Source organism: Ambystoma mexicanum, chromosome 2p (genome assembly GCF_040938575.1).
Source record: "Ambystoma mexicanum isolate Mex_15411 chromosome 2p, UKY_AmexF1_1, whole genome shotgun sequence".
Classification (NCBI taxonomy): domain Eukaryota; kingdom Metazoa; phylum Chordata; class Amphibia; order Caudata; family Ambystomatidae; genus Ambystoma; species Ambystoma mexicanum.
Window position 1 is genome coordinate 41,081,410 of NC_090923.1, and position 21,990 is coordinate 41,103,399.

Below are 21,990 nucleotides of genomic sequence, written 5' to 3' on the forward strand. Positions count from 1 at the left end.
AAAGAGGCCACCAGATGTAAGACTCTCAGAGACTTATGACCTGGAATGCTTCCAGAGGGCTTGTGTGAGGGACTGGTGTGGCTGGTAGCCCCTGATCCACTTCCACAGACTTCTGAGTTGCCTGCTCCTGTAACCCTGGACCGTTTGTATGCACACTTTTACTGGCCACAGTTCGGTGTAAAAGTTAAGGAATTTGTCCGGCCATGCCCGATTTACCATGCTTCTGGCAAGTCAGGTGGTGCCACAAAGGCCTCCTTAAATCCACCTGTGATTGGACGGCCTTTTGAGAGAATAGGCATGGACATTGTGGGTCCTTTGAATCCCCAAACCAGCTCAGCGAACAGGTGCATCGTGGTGGTGGTAGACCATACAACAAGGTATCTTAAGGCTGTCCATCTGAGGAGCATCAATGTCCCTGTGGTTGCAAAGGCTGTGATTGGGATCTTCTCCCATGTTGGATTCCCCAAGGAAGTCATTTCTGCCAAGTGATCAAACTTCATATCAGCGTATATAAAGGATATGTGGGAAGAGTGTGGAGTCACTCTACCTTCTCCCATCCACAAACGAATGGGCTTGTTGAGCGGTTCAACAATACCCTCAAAGGCAAGATAGGTGACCTGGAAGAGCAGCTGAGGAGAACATTGGATATTCTGCTGCCATGCCTTCTGTTCGCCTACAGGGAGATGCCTCAGAACGGAGTAGGGTTTAGCCCCTTTGAGCTTCTGTTTGGACATCCTGTATGAGGTCCCCTCAGTCTAGTGAAATAGGGATGGGAGGGCAACCCCTCATCCCCTACACGAGATGTGGTGGACCATGTTCTTGGCCTTTGGTCTAGAATGGCAAAGTACACGGAACAGTCAACGATGAAACCTAAAGGCCAGTCAGAAGCTGATGAAGTACTGGCAGGACCAGAAGGCCACAGTGACAGGCTATTCTCCAGGCCAGTGCGTGTGGATTTTGGAGCCTGTTAAACCCAGTGCCCTTCAGGACAAGTGGACTGGGCTTTACTGAGTGCTGGAAAGAGTCAGTGAGGTGAATTTTCTCATTGCCATGAAAGGACCAAAACAGATGTGCAGGGTCTTTCACGTAAACTGGCTAAAACCCCATTATAGCCGGGAACTCGGTCGTGGCATTAGTGACAGATGGGGCGACTGAGGAGGAGACGGATCCCCTCCCAGATCTCCTGCACACTGAAGCCACAGAACAGCAACTGACAGACTGATGCCATTTACTGGGACAGATTGTTGGTGAGTTTTCGCTGACTCCCAGTTGCGCAGATTGGTGCAGCCATGATATGCACACTGGAGACGGTAAGCTGATGAAGAGCAGGATTCACCGGATGTCTGGCTGTCTTTATTCTGATTTATGCAGGTATCGATCAAAACTCAGAAATGGTTCCATGTGTGACCTAAGCTTCAATTCTCAGCAGGCAGGCCTGTGCTTTATATGCCATCACATCCACCATCATTGTTTGCATGCTCAGCTGTGAGGCCATGGCTTGAACGGACATGTGTTAGGGCCTACCTCACTCCCCTCCTGGGCAGAGTTTCATTTCTTAGCATTTCTTGATGATACATTCTGATATACTGCACCTTTTTCATGTGGAAACCATTATGGATGAATTTATCAGGTGAGTATGGAGAGTATGGGTATGGCCAGTTCTGGGAACACCAGCCTTGATGAGGAGAGTGTGGGCGTGGCCATAATGGGAACACCAGCCTTGATGAGGAGAGTATGGGCGTGCCCAATCCTGGGAATACCAGCCTTGATGAGAAGAGTATGGGCGTGGCCAATCCTGGGAACACCAGCCTTGATGAGGAGAGCATGGGTGTGGCCAGTCCTGGGAACACCAGCCTTGATGAGGAGAGTATGGGCATGGCCAATACTATGGGCATAGCCAATCCTGGGAACACCAGCCTTTATGAGGAGAGTATGGGGGTGCCCAATCCTGGGAACACCAGCCTTGATGAGAAGAGTATGGGCGTGGCCAGTCCTGGGAACACCAGCCTTGATGAGGAGAGTGTGGGCGTGGCCATAATGGGAACACCAGCCTTGATGAGGAGAGTATGGGCGTGCCCAATCCTGGGAACACCAGCCTTGATGAGGAGAATACGGGCGTGGTCAATCGTGAGAACACCAGCCTTGATGAGGAGAGCATGGGTGTGGCCAGTCCTGGGAACACCAGCCTTGATGAGGAGAGTATGGGCATGGCCAATACTATGGGCATAGCCAATCCTGGGAACACCAGCCTTTATGAGGAGAGTATGGGCGTGCCCAATCCTGGGAACACCAGCCTTGATGAGAAGAGTATGGGCGTGGCCAGTCCTGGGAACACCAGCCTTGATGAGGAGAGTGTGGGCGTGGCCATAATGGGAACACCAGCCTTTATGAGGAGAGTATGGGCGTGCCCAATCCTGGGAATACCAGCCTTGATGAGAAGAGTATGGGCGTGGCCAATCCTGGGAACACCAGCCTTGATGAGGAGAATACGGGCGTGGTCAATCGTGAGAACACCAGCCTTGATGAGGAGAGCATGGGTGTGGCCAGTCCTGGGAACACCAGCCTTGATGAGGAGAGTATGGGCATGGCCAATACTATGGGCATAGCCAATCCTGGGAACACCAGCCTTTATGAGGAGAGTATGGGCGTGCCCAATCCTGGGAACACCAGCCTTGATGAGAAGAGTATGGGCGTGGCCAATCCTGGGAACACCAGCCTTGATGAGGAGAATACGGGCGTGGTCAATCGTGTGAACACCAGCCTTGATGAGGAGAGCATGGGCGTGGCCAGTCCTGGGAACACCAGCCTTGATGAGGAGAGTATGGGCATGGCCAATACTATGGGCATAGCCAATCCTGGGAACACTGGCCTTGATGAGGAGAGTATGGGCGTGGCCAATCCTGGGAACACCAGCCTTGATGAGGAGAGTGTGGGCATGGTGAATCCTGTGAACACCAGCTTTGATGAGGAGGATATGGGCGTGGTCAATCCTGGGAACACCAGACTTGATGAGTAGAATATGGGCGTGGTCAATCCTGGGAACACCAGCATTGATGAGGAGAATATGGGCGTGGCCAATACTGGGAACACCAGCCTTGATGTGGAGAGTATGGGCGTGGTCAATCCTGGGAACACCAGCCTTGATGAGTAGAATATGGGCGTGGTCAATCCTGGGAACACCAGCATTGATGAGGAGAATATGGCCGTGGCCAATCCTGGGAACATCAGCCTTGATGAGAAGAGTATGGGCGTGGCCAATCCTGGGAACACCGCTCTTGTTGAGGAGAGTATGGGCATGGCCAATCTTGGGGACACCAGCTTTGATGAGGAGAGTGTGGGCGTGGCCAATCCTGGGAACACCAGCCTTGATGAGGAGAGTGTGGGCATGGTGAATCCCGAGAACACCAGCCTTGATGAGAGTATGGGCATGGGCAATACTGGGAACCCAGTCTTGATGAGGAGAGTATGGGCGTGGCCAATCCTGGGAACACCAGCCTTGATGAGGAGAGTATGGGCGTGGCCAATCCTGGGAACACCAGCCTTGATGAGGAGAGTATGGGCGTGGCCAATCCTGGGAACACCAGTCTTGATGAGGACAATATGGGCGTGGCCAATCCTGGGAACACCGCTCTTGATGAGGAGAGTAGGGGCGTGGCCACTCCTGTGAACACCAGTCTGGATGAGGATAGTATGCTCATGGCCATTCCTGTGCACCCCAGCCTGGATGAGGAGAGTATTGGCATGGCCATTTCTGTGAACCCCAGCTTTGGCAAGCTGATATGGGCGAGGCCACTCCCATGAACCACAGCTTTAGCAAGCAGATCAGGGACGTCATTTGGGGGTTGTCAGGGGTCGCAACTTGCTACCCCTAAACAAAATAAAAACATTTTTATTTTGTTTTAATGGAAGCTTCTGGGCTGTGTCCAGCACCATGTAGCTCTTAGTTTCTGGAGTGGCAGGCTTTCTTGTTCAGGGTTCCACAAGTCACTTTGAGCAGTGATTCCAAATAAGAAAGAATAAGAATAACAAATAGTCTTTCTGGAATTCTACACAATAATTACTAGACACATTAAAGGTTTATTTTAGGCACACTTCAAGGGGTGAGTCACTGATTTAGCCTCATTAAGTTTGTACTTAAATACCTTACATTCACAATGCAGACAAAAACTATATGTGTTTTGCTTTTCTCAAGTTGCAGTTATAGCATGTTTTTTTCTGGCGTTGTCTCTGTTACGGTCATCACAAGCCATTCGATCTTGGTGTCCTCGGTCACTTGACAAAATCTGTGTGCCTAAAAGCTTGTGTACAGTGTAGGAATGTTTTAACATAGCACAAAAGGTGGCCCTTGATTTCATTGTGCCACAATTTATGTTTTTTGTAATGTGTCTATCTTTCCTATCTCCCTGGGATGCTGTTCAGGATGTTTGTATGCATGTATGAGGTAATGAGTGCCCAGAGTACTGGATGCCGTGCGAGTGCGCTGTTTTCCCTGGACCACTCTAAATTCTTTAATACACAATTATGAACCCTCCCAATGGTATGTATTTTGCCAACCTCTGAAGCCTGAAAAGATCCACGCAGGCTTGACATGTGGACAAATTTGCTCCAGACCTGCAGATGAACTGGCCTGCTGTTCAATCTCAGTTGCCAGTTTATTGGTATCCACTATAGAGTGTAATTTGCTTTCTGACTTTGAGAACATTCAGACATGTAATTGCTCATTTTGCTATTTCTGGTAAGTTCGCTCAGTGGGTTGAGCGCTCGCTGCTGTGATGTGTGTGCGATCTTCAGGTTGGAAGGTCGAATCCCGGCAAGGCCAACTCAGCCTTTCATCCTTCTGAGGTCTATAAATGAGCACCAACACAGATATGTATATTTGTTCTATATAAAACGCTTAAGCATAAGTGCTATACAATAACACATCATTACCATTTGGCCGTGGACGTTTGCTTGCATTCACATTAAATTGGTAATATGGGCCTATACGCACTGATATTAACGATACATTTGGTGATCCATTCTTGCCTGAAATGTATATCACATTATAATTATATCGTAACCATATTTATCGTAGTGTACTTAGGAACAATGCCATGTGATGCCACTTCCTGTTTTATCAAGGGGTGAAAGATTGTGTTCCATTGCTTCCCGTGATGTCACTTTGGGGTGGGGTCAAAATTACATGACTTCCTGTGATGTCATAAGAGGTCAAGGGTCGTGTGATGTCACTTCCGCTACCCCAGGCATTTTGGTGAAATGACGTCCGTGAGGCCGATATGGGTACGGTCATTCCTGGTAATCCCAGATTTGGCAAGCAGACAAGGGCTTGGTCAAGTCTGCGAACCCTGCTTGGACGAGGAGAGTAATTCTTTGCATGCTGATACCACTCCAATAGGAGGCTGACACGACTGGCCTTTGTTCTATAGCGTTTCGTTGCACTTGACAATAACTGACTTCAGAGGCTGGGAGACTATATACCAAATGTGTAAGGTTACATGTCTTTATACGGAAATATTTTATAAAGAAAGAACATATATCGAATATTTTATAAGGAAAAATTGTATAGAGAATGCACTTTTTTGTTGTTTGGGGGCTCCCCCCTAAAATGGGGGTGTGAAACCCCCATTTCACACCCCTAAAAAACTACCCCAACCGTTTCCCAAAAATATTTTACCCTTTACCCCATCCCTAAATGCCTTCTCTATAAACATGTTGGTTATAAAATATTCGATATATAGTCATTCTTTATAAAATATTCGATTTAAAGACTGCATACCAAGTTTAATTTTTTACATTAGTGGGCAGTCTGAGATCACCGGGCAGAGGTTTCCAGGGTGTTGCTATGATAAAAGCAGACATTAGTTGTGCAATGTAAGACTGCTCCTGAAGTGCCGGCCAACCAAAGGGCTTACTTTTATAAATGGGAGTATCCTGACTGGTCCTTATAGTGCCTGGAGGCCGCAGAATACGCTATTGTCAAACTGGTCATGGGCTCTGGACTGAACTGAATGCTCTCCGAACCACCTTAAATATAATGTGATTCTAAAATATAGTTGGCGCAAGGAATTCTTTAGCCAGACTAATAGCGAATATTATAATTTGTGTTAACTTGAGCGTGTTTGAATGCTCAAATAGCATTTAATGTGCGGGGCCGGCAGCTTATCTCTGTGGAGCGCGAGGGCAAAAGGAGCCTAGGAATGGTGGCCTTTATTTGTGCTCCTTGGACAAGGCTGTGCCAGGCCCGAGATAGCAAATCCATTAAATGTAATCACGTTTATTTGGAATATTTTCCATCAAAGTCAAGATATTATAAAGTTGAATTAGCACACATTAACGATTTCAGGGTTGCAACGCCAACAACAAGGCTTCACCCTGAGGTGGGAAGATGGTGGTGGCTGGAAGGCAGATCATGCAGAACACCCCCAAAAAAATCAAAAGACTGCAAACAAGAAAAGGTGTCCATCTCTGCACTTAGGACGAGAGGTATATACTATCGGGCACCTGGCGGGGTCCAGGTGGGTATACCTATAATAGACAAATAATCAGGATGAAGAGATCCGACAGAAAACAGAGAACTTCTGTGTGTGTGTATTTATTTTGCATCAACACAGAAAGTTTCGGGTGACTAGACAATTTATTTTATAGTTCTTTCGATAAGCACGAAAGATAAGTGAAATATAAACGGACAAGGCTGGTTATGGATAGTGGTAACACAGATAGGTGTCGACCTCAGGGTTATTGAGGTCAAAACGTCATTTGGATGCACATTTCCCACAGATGGAGGGGGTATAACAACCCTATAAAGCAGGGAAACATGCGCCTGAGACTTCCATTGGTCCAAGGCATAGTTTACACATGGTGCACACAACAATATTTGCATATAACATACACGAGGGGGGATGGTATAGTTGTGTCACAGGGATCGACACAGGGTGTGTTTCGGCCAAAAAAGGGGCTTGATTAACGCCTGTCTTTGTGCTGGCCTTCGTCAGGAGAGGCACCTGTGGCGGTGCTGTCCGTTGAATCTGTGGATTAAACAAAACTGTAAGGATCTCTGGTAATGATTGACTAAGTACTAAAAGTATTCAATACAGGCAAAGTGGTGCCAAGGCGATACATCATGAGGTGTTTCTAGAGAACAGCTTACCTACTACTGTGGTAGCAGAAGGTTGCTGTTTTGGTAATCCTTGGAAAATGCAGGATTGCCGGTGCATAAATGGCACTTGGTGCCTCAGGGTCCCGCGGGACTGGAATAGGCCAGGAATGGTCCCATATCTGAGAGGGGACAGAAGAAAGGGTACTGGATCCCAAACTGAGCGTGATGGACAGTGTACCGTTGGTGATGGTGGTCCAAAAGTGCTCATAGGTGCTGGAATTTCTTCAAGGAGATATTGGCATGGCCAATACATGGGCATAGCCAATCCGGGGAACACCGGCCTTGATGAGGAGAGCATGGGCGTGGTCAATCCTGGGAACATAAGCCTTGACGAGGAGAGAATGGGCATGTTCAATCCTGAGAACACCAGCCTTGATGAGGAGAATATGGGCGTGGTCAATCCTGGTGTCAAACCAGATATTAAATTATGCCTCTTATTACAAACGATTTGTATGTATATTGGCCTACGCCAAGTTGCTTGAAAATTGTACGCGAATAACTCTATGCGGCAAGGTCTTGACCTTAGAAATTGATGTAAGCTGCCATCTTGAATCAAGCCTCCATTTTAGGTTAGAAACCGCCATTTTGGGGTTTTATACAAAGTCACCCTGTAATCTAAAATGGCCATCTCGTGTGTCCTTGTTCTTGCCTTAACCTCTCCAACCTCTGTAGGGGAGTTAATGTCCCACCTGCCCTCAGGCTACATGTTAGGGTCATGTAGACCTTGTCTTTTGTTGACCTCGGGAGCAGGGGATTACTTGAATTAGCAATGTTAAACTACAAGTATACAAGAACAGTAATGCTATCCGAATATAATTGCAAAACACTGTTTGGTCTGTATTAAAGCAATATGTAAAGAGTGTAAATATTAAATTAAAGAATAATGGAGTGTGTTAGTAAATGTATTGAAAAGTAAACCGTATGCACGAGATATGTAAATTAGGAAAGTGAACCTGGCGCGACCCTAGCCCAGTGGATGATTAACCTGTAAGAGGGCTGGACATCATTTTACAAATTGTATAAATGCGTCCAGCTAGGAAATTCTGTCACTGCTTACATTGAACCCTGCTGATGGTCTCTGTGATGTATTGACGGCCAAATAGCTATTTGTGTACTTTGTTGAATACTGTTTAGTTTTTGTAATAAAGATTCTGGGAATCTTTATAAGCCTGTGTCAGTGTATTTTCCTTTGCTCGGTGTAAAAGCCGTAATATTGTATTTTTTCTGATTCCACAGATGGCGCCCGAATAGGGACCCTCAAGATTGACTTCGTCTCGTTGAAGGTTGGCTCGGCTATCGGACTGGGATCGGACGGTGCCAACAGAACCGGCCACTCTAAGACGAGAAGTGAATTCCTCGATGAAACTGCACGATCCGATCCATGGACGGTGAGCTGTCGCCCGAGATGACGTCTTGACGAGGGTCCATATATTTGAGGTGGGTAAGTTTGCCGAAAATCACCAGACACGTGGATCCTTTGCATTGTCCTTAGTAACCCGATCGGGCCTCCCAGTCCTTTGGTCAAGTGAATTGTGTCCCGATTCTTAATTTACCCTGACAAATTTGAATTTGGAGCATTGTACTCGCGAGCACAATTATTTAACGAGGTAACACCAGAACTTTGATATGCCTGGGAAATTTTCTGCCTGCTTTAGGGCATTTTTCCGCAGCGACAGACAATCTCTGGAAGATAGCCGTTCCGCACCACAGGAGGGGTCTCCGGCATGTACTATGTACTGTAAGAAAGGCTTTGGTAGTATAGCATTTAATGATATTTGGCACAGACAAACCAGACATAATTCTAATCTCCGGTGGCCAACCAATGGTAGTTTTGAAATCCCTCGTATAGAATATTTAGAGTCTGTATTAGTAAAGAAAAAGGCTAGACCTGCAGCATTTGACGCGTTGCACAGTTGGAAAACAGAAGCTTTGCAGCAACAAAAGAGTAGAGAGAAACACATGCGTCGACATATGACGAGTGTCGAAAAGGCACGGTTATATGATCAAAATAAACAATTGGAGTAAGTTAGGAACACGGACAGGGCATTTCAATCAGGCATTCAGAAAAGCTACCCTTCAAAAGATTTTCATACGTCAGACGAATTGATTAAAAAACTTTTGCATGAACAAAGGCCCGATGCCTGCGCGCCACCTCCATATGTCCCTCCTCCTGGCGCTTTGCCTCTTCCTGTTGTAGTTCCCCATCCTATAGTTCCTCCGGTCCTCCCTGTTGTTCTTCCTGTTGTTTTTCCAGCCGTCGCCCCTTTGCATGCCCCCTTGCCTTCACCTGTTGTTATTCAGAATGTGCCTACTCTTCCTCTTCCAAGTGATCCTGCATCACTTGTAGTAGACCAGGGAGCAAGACCAAGGGTTGTGACTCGTAATACTGTGTCGCCAGACAAGAGGAGTGAATTGACTGCTTGGGCTAAACATTGTATGGAGAAGGGTGAACAAGCTGATGTTTTTTCCACACTCGAAAATGTAAAAGATATTCCTGAGAAAAATGTTTTTATCGGAGGATTAGGGACTCATTTAAGTATAATGTGGAAAAGACTAAATGATGTAGATTTCCCACAAGGGTTACGGGATTTGAACGCCTTAGCGTTGTCCAGAGATACTGCGGAGAAGGTATATGAGCATGTTGAGAGGATTTTTGAGTATAGGAAGGAGTTGGAAGAGTTACAGAACGAGGAAGTAGATGGTGATAGTTTAGGCATTATGTAATTACAGAAACGGTTTTCTCCTCGTCGAGAATTAAAAGGTGAGGAAGCACGAATTTGTACAAAGGACGCGATAAGATGGATTTCGGATATGTCGATAACTCCAGATGAAGTATATGACACATATAGTCAAAATATGTTAGAAATGCAAAAGAAAGTGATACAGGTGATGGTAGAGCACCTGCAGAATGAGTGTGTAAGAAGAAAGATTTGTTGTCCCGCAGAATTGTTGAGTGTTTATAAGAGAGGTTTTTCGATTGATACTTCTTCGACTGTCTTAGCGCTTGATTTGGCTCTGTTGCTTAGTAAGCGTTCGGAGCTGCCTACTTCTCAGTTGCCTATGAGAGAGGTCCCTCCGACATTTGTCCCAAAAGTTGAGATTGCGGCTGATGCTGCACGAGGTATAGTAGCCGGAGAAATTCCTGCACATTACGTTTCACAGTTTGTTCACGTCCCGTTTTCAAGACAGGAAGTGAACACCATAAAGCAATCTATTCCTGATATACAAAAAAATCCGACCGGATTCTATAAAGAAATAGAGTCGGTCTTACAGTCGTCGGTATTCACTCTAAGTGATATTGACCTATTATTTCCCGTACTCCTGCCAGTTGATTTGTGGAAGCAGATTAGGACTATAGATGACATACCTGGGTTGGGAGATACATGGGATAACATGACTAGGCTGGACAGAGAAAGACCAGCTGGCGAACAACCACCTCAAGTGATATTAACCTTGCCTGATAGAATTATTGTAAAATTAAAAACTATGGTTCCAGAAAAAAGAATCATTTGGGACAAGCTTACAGCCTGTGTCCAAGGAAAGTCTGAGAGTGCTACCGATTTTTTCAATCGGTTCAAGCAGGTATTCTCGGATTTCAGTGGACAAGACTTGGGCACAGAGTCAGGGAAAAGGTTGTTTGTCGACAAATTTGTACGTGGATTGCTGCCTGACATCCAGTTACAGATTATGTCCTCTGAAAGCGCTTGGCAGGCGAAGTCCCAATCAGAAGTATTGCATATGGCTCAGTATTATGAAAATCGTGTAAACACTGAAAAAGAGAAACTTGAGAAAAAAAGGGTGACTTGAAAACTAAAGTTTTATTGCAGCAGATTGTTAGAAACCCTAGAGGGGGTAATCAATTTAGAGGTCAGTACATTCCACAGGAAAGTGCGCCCTTGGCTCCGGTAACCATTAACCAGTGTGCCTATTGCCGGCAGGAAGGCCACTGGCGCGCACAATGTCCGACCTGACAGCAAAGGTCATTTGGGAACATGGGTAGATGATCCAGAGGTTGCCCAGGTGCAGGGGGCCCTGGCAGAGGTCAGTTTGCACCAGAATCACAGCAACCTCCTTCAAAAGATAAGCAAGTTTCAAATGTGGATAATAGAAACATTTTTGATCACCCTTCTGCCGCGTACCTCTCCGAAGAGCTTCCTTTCGATAATATTTTGTTCAGCTAGGATTGCCCGAAACAGGATTTGGAACCTACGCCTATTCCCGTTAATCAGAAAGGCCCCTACGTTTAGATGGCGGTGGGAAATAGGAAGTATCATCTATTTTTAGTAGATACGGGAGCACAGAAATGTTCCATTGACCATTCACGGGTTCCAAATATTCCCCTGTCAGGGCAATCCAACGTTTCCGTAGGGTTTTCAGGCACACCTGTAGTTTGTCCGGTCTCTTTGCCGGTACCGATAACCATGGGTCCCTTCAAGGAACAGTGTCCATTTCCACTTACCACAAACTGTGCGGAAAACTTGCTGGGGCTAAATTTGTTGAAGGCATTACACGCAGTAATTCATTGTTCCCCGGATCGAATTCGGCTAACAATTTCACCTCAGCAATCACTCACCTCTCAGTTTTTGACTCGACCTTTACCGCCAGAATTCAGTAACATTCCGGAATGCTTATGGGCAATTGATGATAATGATGTGGGCATTCTCCAAATTGAACCTGTTAAAATTATTTTGAAACATGGAGTAAAATTGCCTTCCATCCCGCAGTATAAGATCTCAGTTGAAGGCGAACAGGCTTTGAAATGTATAGTTTCTGATTTTGTACATCGTGGAGTAATTGAGGAGATTACGGGTAGCATATGTAACAGCCCCATTTTGCCAGTATACAAAAAAGGTGATAATGCGATTCCCTTTCATTTTATAATTGATTTATGCGCTATTAACAAAATTGTGGCTCCTCAATTTCCTATTGCACCTGATGTTACAACGATATTAACCATGATTCCGGCTTCTGCCACTCACTTTAGCGTTGTTGATCTTAAAAACGCGTTTTTCAGTATTCCTATACACAAGGATAGTAGGTATTTGTTTGCGTTTTCCCTAGGTGGACGCTCGTTTACATTCACTCGTGCATCACAAGGGTACACTGAGTGTCCAAGTATTTATAGTAGGGGATTGAAAGAGCAGCTTGATACCCTCGAGTTGCCTACTACTTGCACGTTACTGCAGTACGTAGATGACCTCCTCTTGGCTGCTGATTCTGAGAGTGCCTGTAAAGAAGGCACCTTGTTGTTGCTTTGTCATCTAGCAAAACATGGCCACAAAGCTTCACTTAAGAAATTCCAATATTGTTGCCAGGAGGTCGCCTATTTAGGCTATCTCCTGTCAAAGGAGGGAAGACGGTTGACACCTGAACGAATAAAGACCATTTCTGGTATGCCTGTCCCAAATACGCAAAAGGAAGTTAGAGCCTTGATAGGTATGGCTTCTTATTGTAGATTGTGGATCCCAAATTTTTCATTAACGATTAAACCAATGTTGGCTTTGACAAAGAAGGGCATTCCTTTGCCATTGCCATGGACCTTGGAACACCAGACAGCATTCGATTTGCTCAAATCCGCGCTGTGTTCGGCGCCGGTTTTAGGAACTCCAAATTATGATAAGGCCTTTGTATTGTTTGTGCATGAACGTGATGGATGTGTTTTGGCTGTGTTAACGCAGGAACATGGAGGGAAGAATAGGCCGTGCGGCTACTATTGCTCCGCCCTTGATCCTGTAGCATGCGCTTTGCCAAGATGTTTGCGTGCTGTTGCTGCTGCTGCGTCTGTAAAACAGAGTGAGGGAATGGTCCTGGGTCATGCGTTAACCTTAATTGGTCCTCACTCTGTAGATATTCTATTGAATAGAACTCAAACGCAACACCTCACTTCTGCACGATTGACAAGATATGAACTGACCTTGTTTGCACCCCACATTCAAATTCAGAGGTGTTGCGTATTAAATCCGGCTGAACTTTTACCTGTCTCACAAAATACTGTTGATGATGACGACACATCACACGATTGTCGTTATATGACAGAACAAGAGACAAAAGGCAGGATCGATTTGAAAGACACGCCTTTGAATAGTCCTCAAGGAGAGCTATTTTGTGATGGCTCTTGTTTTAAACTTCCAGACGGTACATCCACGGCTGCTTATGCTGTCACTACTTTAAGCACGGTTGTGGAAACTAAAAGAATTATGCATAACTCTGCGCAGGCCGCAGAAATTATAGCGTTAACTCGAGCTTGTGAGCTTTCTGACGGGCGTACAGTGAATATATATACTGACAGTCAGTATGCCTTTTGGGTGGCCCACAATTTCGGTAGACTTTGGAAAGAACGAGGTTTCTTGACCTCGCACGGAACGAAAATCCAGCATGGCACTTTAATAGTGCGATTACTTTCAGCACTTGCACTCCCTGTTCAGTTAGCTATCATAAAATGTTCAGCACATCAAAAGGTTACAGATGATGTAGGAAAAGGGAATGCCTTCGCCGATCAGATAGCTAAACAGACTGCCACTGATTTCAGTTCAGTAATGTACGCTGTAAAAGAAATTGTAAATGTTTGCACTTTGGGAGAAAGTATTGATGCCGTAAAAGACATTCAAGCAGATGCTACCATAGAGCAAACTAAGAGATGGATCGAGGGTGCAGGAAGATTGGATGATGACGGGTCTTGGGTAGACAATGCTGAAGGGAAATGGTTACTCCCTGACGCCTACATTACAATGATGGTTATTATGGCTCATGGTCCGACACATGTGTGTGCGTGGAAGTTAACAAAAATGCTACACAGTGTATGGGCCAATGATAAGATTTTCAAAACTGCGGAGCTTTTTGTCCAGAACTGCATGGTTTGCTTGCAGCACAATGTAGGAAAAGGTACCTCGACTCCTAGAGGAAGTTTCGCTCCACCTTCTGTCCCGTTTGAGGTTATTCATTTTGATTTTATTGAAATGGAACGGTGTAACAATCTTAAATATGTATTGGTTGTTATTTGCGCCTTTAGTAAGTGGGTTGAGGCCTTCCCGGTTAGAGATGCCATGGCCATAACCACGGCAAATACTCTGTTGAAAGAGTTTTTTCCTGGGTTCGGGCTGCCGAGAGTCATCTGGTCTGATAATGGGCCACACTTTATTGCCACTGTAATCCTGCAAATTTGCAAAGGATTACAGATTGACAAGCGGTTCCATTCAGCTAGGCATGCCCAGAGTGCCGGATTAGTGGAAAGGCACAATGGCATTATAAAGAACAAACTCGCTAAGGCATGTGTGCTGGCACCAATCTAAAATGGCCGGACGCCTTACCGATCGTGTTACTATCGATGAGAACGACCCCTCAAACTAAGACTGGGCTCTCTCCCTTTGAGGTGGTAATGGGGAGACCTGCTAATATTTGGGGTATGCCAAAAAGTCGCTCATTACGGGATATAGAAAATGTGCTTCTTTCAGACTACTGTAACCAGTTGACTAAAAATCTGTTTTCAATTTATCACCAGGTGCGAGAGGCATTACCTGTACACTACGAGGGCCCCGGTCACAGTGTACGACCGGGGGATTGGATCCTCACGAAGGTTTTTGAGAGGTCGTCTTGCCTTGCACCTCGGTGGAGGGGACCCTACCAAGTCCTGCTGGTCATTCAGACTGCCGTGCGGGTAGCGGGTCGTAAACACTGGATCCATGCGACGCACACCAAACGGATCCCACAGCCCGTGCCTTATGATACAGAAGACACAGAATCCCTTCCCATTGCTGTAACTAGCGTGCCTGAAACAGCAACAACCAACAAGGGAGAATCGGAGACCGCTTCAGAATCCGCAGGGCTGGACAAAACGGCCTTCTTGTCTCCGCACTCCCCAACAGTGGAACTTCCATATCAATCCTTTCTTGATCCCATTTCCGTCCGTTCGCCACTTCCAGGAGGAAGTGACGACACTTTGTTCCCACCAGAAACTGCAAAATATAATTTGCGCCCAAGGAAATAAATGTACAGCATGGTCTGACTGTGCGACTGAAAAGAAAAATAAAATCATCTGAGGGCTTGTCGTTTTTGGCCCGATTGTACGGAAAGATTCTGTTGGCTAAGGGTTGTGGGAAAGACATTAAGAAGACACGCGACTGGAGTCGCCAGCAAACAAACAATTGGTGTTTTTCAATTGAAGACTACGATGCCTGCACCCGCTACCGCTCGTACTGAACTTTTAGATAAAAATGTGACTAGCAGAGACAATGATCAAGTATGTAAGGGGACCCCCAAAGTGTATTGTTGCCTTCTCGTACTAATTACTGGATTTGTAATGACTTTTGGGTTTGGGTTATGGTATCTGGAAGAAGCATATCCTTTAGAGGACTTTTTACCTATTGAAAATGTATCTGTGATTCCCACTCCTTCTGTGCAATTGCATACTTTGTTGCCTAGAGATTCTTTGCATAGACGGAATTATCAGAATAATACCCTTTTGTTAATAATGAATGCCACTCAAGCAATTTTTAATAAGACCAATTGCTGGATCTGTACACATCTACCGCAACATAGGGATAAGGGGCTAGGTTGGTATATTTACCCTCTGCCTCTGACAACTGCCTGTTATGCTTCTCTTAGAGCACTATTTTTTGGTCGATGGAATGACAGCATCTCAGGGAACTTTGATGGTACAAATTTAAATAGTTTTGAAAAGAATGTTTTGATGCTCCTGGGATGCTCACTTTTTGCAAATAGAAGAAAGCCAAATGTTGCTTCTGTTAGGCCCTCGGATAGATTGTCTCATCCTTTTCAGTCTTTAATCTCTTTCAAAATGGCTCCTATAGGCAATAAGGATGCCATGCCGCCATCTTATTCTGTTAATCACAGCCCCGATTCAATATCCATCTGCATCCAGAGGAATGGAACACGGTCAATGGGTAATTTTTGAAAGTGTACCAACGTTGCGAATTTGACTAGTGAAAACAGACCTCTGTACGTAGGTGAACCTGTCTATTTTGTTTGCGGTAATGTCGCATTTCCGTGGTTGCCCAGGGATTGGCAAGGAACCTGTTATTTAGGGATTCTATCACCTGGGGTATTTATTGCCAGTACTACAGAAATTTCAAAGACTCGTCCACAACGAGGTGTGAAAGGGGATACTCCAGCGCAAACTTTAGGAGATATTATGAAATCTTTTTGTGTCATTTTTTGGGCAAATTATGAATTCAGAAGATATTAGGGGACTACCGAGAGTATTGGAGAGAACCATCAATCGGACCACTGACATACTCTATAATATGACCTTAGAACAGAGAGCGATAAGATCAGTGGCTCTTCAGAACCGGATGGCATTAGATGTCATCCTGGCAGAGCGAGGAGGAGTATGTAAGTTAGTGGGGTCCGCTTGCTGCGTTTACGTTCCAGACTCCTCTCCAACGATCTTTAGGGCGATCCAAAATCTACATGTTCTTAGTTCAGAAGTACATGTTCCTGAGGTACATGGTTTTGGGACATGGGGATGGAAGTTGTTCTCGGCCCTACTGATTATCTTGGGAAGTTTTTTGTTTCTTTGTTGTTGTATAGTGTCTCCCTAGTATATGCTCAGTATTAGGGGGATGTTGCGCGCAAGCAACAAGTGTATTAGGGAATAAAATATACGCCCCAAAGGAGCTCTCCAAAGAGTATGTGTTGAAGGAAACTCTGGTATCAGTCCTAATGGCAATAGATATGTCCGACAATGATTCGGGGTGTATGGACGATGACGCATGGAGTTACTTGCAAGCAAATCAGAAGTAGTATTAGCACTTGGCATAGGCCAAAAGGAGGGTTTGTCAAACCAGATATTAAATTATGCCTCTTATTACAAATGAATTGTATGTATATTGGCCTACGCCAAGTTGCTTAAAAATTGTACGTGAATAACTCTCTGTGGCAAGGTCTTGACCTAAGAAATTGATGTAAGCCGCCATCTTGAATCAAGCCTCCATTTAGGTTAGAAACCGCCATTTTTTCTGATTCCACACTGGGAACACCAGCCTTGAGGAGGAGTGTATGGGCACGGTCAATCCTGGGAACAACAGCTTTGATGAGGAGATATTGGCATGGCCAATACTATGGGCATATCCAATCCTGGGAACACCAGCCTTGATGAGGAGAGTATGGGCGTGGCCAATCTTGGGAACACCAGCCTTGATGAGGAGAGTGTGGGTCTGGTCAATCCTGGGAACACCAGCTTTGATGAGGAGAGTAGGGGTGTGGCCAATCCTGGAAACACCAGCCTTGATGAGGAGAGTATGGGCATTGTCAATCCTGGGAACACCGACCTTGATGAGGAGAGTATGGGCGTGGTCAATCCTGAGAGCACCAGCCTGGATGAGGAGAGTATGGGAATGGCCAATCCTGGGAACACCAGCCTTGATCAGGAGAGTTTGGCACAGCCGATCCTGGGAACACCAACCTTGGTGAGGAGAGTATAGTAATGGCCAATCCTGCGAACACCAGTCTTGATCTGGAGAGTTTGGCATAGCCGATCCTGGGAACATCAGCCTGGATGAGGAGAGTATGAGAATCGCCAATCCTTGGAACGCAAGGCTTGATGAGGAGAGTATGGGCATGGCCAATCCTAGGAACGCAAGGCTTGATGAGGAGAGTATGGGCATGCCCAATCCAGGGAACAACAGCCTGGATGAGGAGAGTATGGGCATGGCCCATCCTGGAAACACCGCTATTTATGAGGTGAGTATAGGTGTAGTCAATAATGGGAACACCGCTCTTTATGAGGAGAGTATGAGCAGGGTCAATCCTGGGACCACCAGCCTTGATGAGGAGAGTATGGGCATGGCCAATCCTGGGAACACCAGCTGGATGAGGAGTGTATGGGAATGGCCAATCCTGGGAACACTAGGCTTGATGGGGAGATTTTGGTATAGCTGATCCTGGGAACACCAGCCTGGATGAGGAGAGTATAGGAATGGCCAATCCGGGGAACACCAACCTTGATCAGGAGAGTTTGGGCATAGCCGATCCTGGGAACACCAGCTTTGATGAGGAGAGTATGGGCATAGCCAATCCTGGGAACACCAGCTTTGATGAGGAGAGTATGGGCATGGGCAATCCTGGGAACACCAGCTTTGGTGAGGAGAGTGGGCATGGCCAATCCAGTGACTACCCACCTCAATGAGGAGCAACATTTTGGAACCCCTCATTGCTCATCTTTTCATCCATTTGTAGATGCCGTAGACAACAATGGCCACAACACTTCCACTCCTGTGCCAGCAGCAGCACCAGCATAGTCTAGACAGACCCTCTGTGGACGCTGCACAGCAGCCGCCGGAATCAGGAAAATGCTGAGAAGATGCAGCCGTGGAAGACAAAGCTCGTCTCCAGAGAACAACATGTCCACGGAGAGCGCGGTGGCCAGCACATGGCTAGAGATGCAAACACCCCGGAGGCAGGGCCACAGATGGGTGGTGGTGCAACTTGTGGCGCTGATGACAGCAGATCCAGGTGGTGCAGTCTCTATGTCTACCAAAAGCATAACCAGAAGGAACCAGGCTTCAGCCAGGTCCTGGTCATAGCAGCGCGTCGGCTTGACGCCCAGAGTGACATTGACTAGAGCACTGGCGTAACGGGGGCCCACGCAGCCCCCGCTGTGCACGGGGACCCACCAGAACATGACAAAAATCTTTTTGATTTCACTTTGCATTCATAAAGAAATTATTTCTGTAACAGAAATAATTTCTTTATGAAGGCAGAGTGACTACAAAAAGAAACTTTCTTTTTGAAGTCTGAGGAATCCCTCACCCCATGCAATGGAAGAGCCTAGGCTGGAGGCCTTCATGTCATGGGGTGGGGAAGCCATACCACTTCAAAAAGAAACAGTGGCCCTCATTACAGGTTTGCCAGTCTGGAATTAACGGTGCCGGTAGAACCGTACCGGCACCGTTTTCCGGACCAGCAAACTACGAGTTTTGCACATGGGTGCCGTCCCGCCCGCCAGGTCCGACCTGGTGGGCAGAACGGCCCCTGTCCGCAGAGATGCACGGAAACACCGGCACCATTACGACATGGTGCCTGTGTTTCCACAGTCCCCATTCCCATGGAGTCCCACGGAAATTGGGATTTACAGAATTCCCGGCACCAGACCACCGGGGCTGTAATGCCTTGGTAATTCCGTCAAATCCGGCGCCGGTAAATCACTATGGGTCTGGCGGCAGCCTGCCGGTTTTACCAGCACGGCTAATTCCGGACTCGTAATCAGCCCCAGTAGCTTTTTGAAGTCACTCTGCATTCATAAAGAAATTATTTCTGTTATGGTTAGGTCCTTAACAGAAATAATTTCTTTATGAAGTCAATTCAAAAAGAAACAATTTCTTTTTGTAGTAATAGGGCTCCCCTCAACCCCATGACGGGTGCGTGTGTGTGTGTATGGTGAAAGGGTGCACACTTAAATGTATGGGTGATGGCCTGGGTGTGCCTGCATGGTGAAAGGGTGCACACTTAAATGTATAGGTGGCTGCCTGTGTGAGTTTATGGTGAAAGGGTGCACACTTAAATGTGTGGGGGAGAGGGATTGTGCGACAAATCATAATGGTTGTCCATGTCCAGGCTATGCAGGCATGATATGTGGTATTAGTGGCTAGAGAGGCATTTTGGTGCAGCCAATCTAATCATTCCACTGTTTGGTATGATTTTCTTTTATAACTGGGCATTTCTGATAAAGCAGACCTGCTAAGTGTAATTTCCTGGCAAGATTGGCATTTGGGTGCTGCCAGACTAGTCGTTTCTTACTGGGGCATTGCATATTTTTCTGGACATCTGTGATAAAATGATATGATATAAGTCATTTATAACGCGCTTGCACACAAGTGTTTCTAGGCACGACAAGACACTGGAGGGAAGATAGAGGGAGGACAAGACAAACGATTTTACTAGGCCTTGTGTCATTCAGATCGTGCAGGTGCGAGAACGAGAAGTGGAAGGGGAAAGGGAGGGGGAAGTGCAAGGGAGAGGGGAGGGAAAAACCGGTCAGCAATGCTCTGAATATGAGCAGCCAGTGCAGTGTGGCTCTGGGTAGTGCAAGTTACAGCCCCTAAGTGCATGGTAGGCCCAGAGGCAGTGCAGAAAGAGCCTGGTATCCAGTGAGACTCTGAGGGTAGCCAAGCAACCAGTTGATACAGCAGACAGGTAGGTCAGGTAGGCCAGCAGGGGAGGGAGAGAGAGAAAGCAGAGGAGAAGAGGAACATCTTGTGCTGCTTCCGGATCTTCAGGTGGTCCGGCTCAAGTTTGAGAGGGGCAGGGAGGCCTTTTGTGAGGGAGGCACCTGCATAGGAGAGAGATCTAACCCTCCCCCAAAACACTCTCTGCCTGGGGAAGCATCTAAACCATAGAGAGTTGGAGATAGCTGAGCGAAGGGCTTGAGAAGGAAAGTATTTTGGAAGAGAGCGTTGGATGTAGTGTGGGCCCCAGTCCCAGAAAGCCTTGTGGACAATGCAAAGGGTCTTGAACTTGATCCTTGCAGCAACCGGGAGCGAGTAGAGAGATTTCAGGGCTGGCGAGATATTATCGCTGGGCTTGAGGCCAAGGATAAGTCTTGCAGACCTATTCTGGATTAGCTGCAGAGGGCAGAGAGTAGAGGAAGGCAGGTTGGGAAAGAGGCTGTTGCAGTAGTCCAGCCTAGGGAGAACTAGGGCCCTGGAGACAGTAAGCTTCTGGGGGAAGTGAGAAAGGGAAGAGTCCCTTTGAGGAGGAGCAACTGGTAGTGGGACTTCTTGGCCATGTCCGAGATGTGAGGAGAGAAAGAGAGTAGAGTCATAGATGACAACAACTTTTTTGCCTCGCAGGAAGGTGAAGGAAGAGAGCCCAAGGTGGGCAGCCAGAGTGCGAGAGGGAAAGCAGGGCAGGGGTTCCAATGAGAAGGATTTCCATCTTACTGGCATTAAGGGAGAGATCGGTGGATGCGCAACAATCCTGAATCGCGGATACAGTCAGGAATGAGAGAGAGAGGAGAGGAGTCTGAGGAGAGCCTTAAGGAAAGCTGAGTGTCATCTGCATAAGAGGAGAAGGTAGAGATCAGGTGGACCAATGGGACCAAGAAGAAGTTGAAAAACGAGGGTGAGAGGATGGAGCCCTGTGGAACGCCACAAGTATAGAGAGATGTAATGGAGAGAAAGGGACCAAGATGCACCTGGGAGGGGCAGTCCAAGAAGAAAGAGGTCAACCACTGAAGGGCCTGATCCGTGATGCCCAGGTTCTCATGGAGTCGATTGATCAGAATTGTGTGGTTGAACGTGTCGAAAGCAGAGAAAATATCAAGGAGGATGAGGACAGAAGCAATGCTGTAATCAAGGTTAGAAAGAAGATCTTCACAGGTGTTCAGGAGAGCAGTTTCCCTGCCTCTGGCAGCTCTGAAGCCAGATTGATGGTCATGGAGACAACCAACAGATTCAGTGTGGAAAGTAAGCTGGAAGATGACCAGTTTTTTACAACAGTTTGCGCAGGAACGGGGTAGTGGGTATTGGCCGATAGTTTGCCAGGCAGGCAGGAAAGGCAGACTGCATCTTGAGGAGTGGGTGCACAGGGGAGTGCTTAAGGGGAGAGGGGAACGTTCCAGGGGTGAAAGAGTGATTACAGAAATCAGCCAAGGCTGGAGCGAGGGTGTCAATTTGGTCCTTGATGTTTCTAGAGGAGCAGGGGAGCACCTGTTTGGACAAAATTTTCATAGATCAGACTTGTCTAGAAACCTCATCAGGTATTGTCAGAAAGAAAGAGGAGAAAGGAGGAAGAGAAGTAGAGCTGGCCAAAGGGGGGGCCAAGGGAGAAGGAGGGAGAGGAAGAGGAGATGGGGGATAGGATTTCCTGTTTTTAGCAGA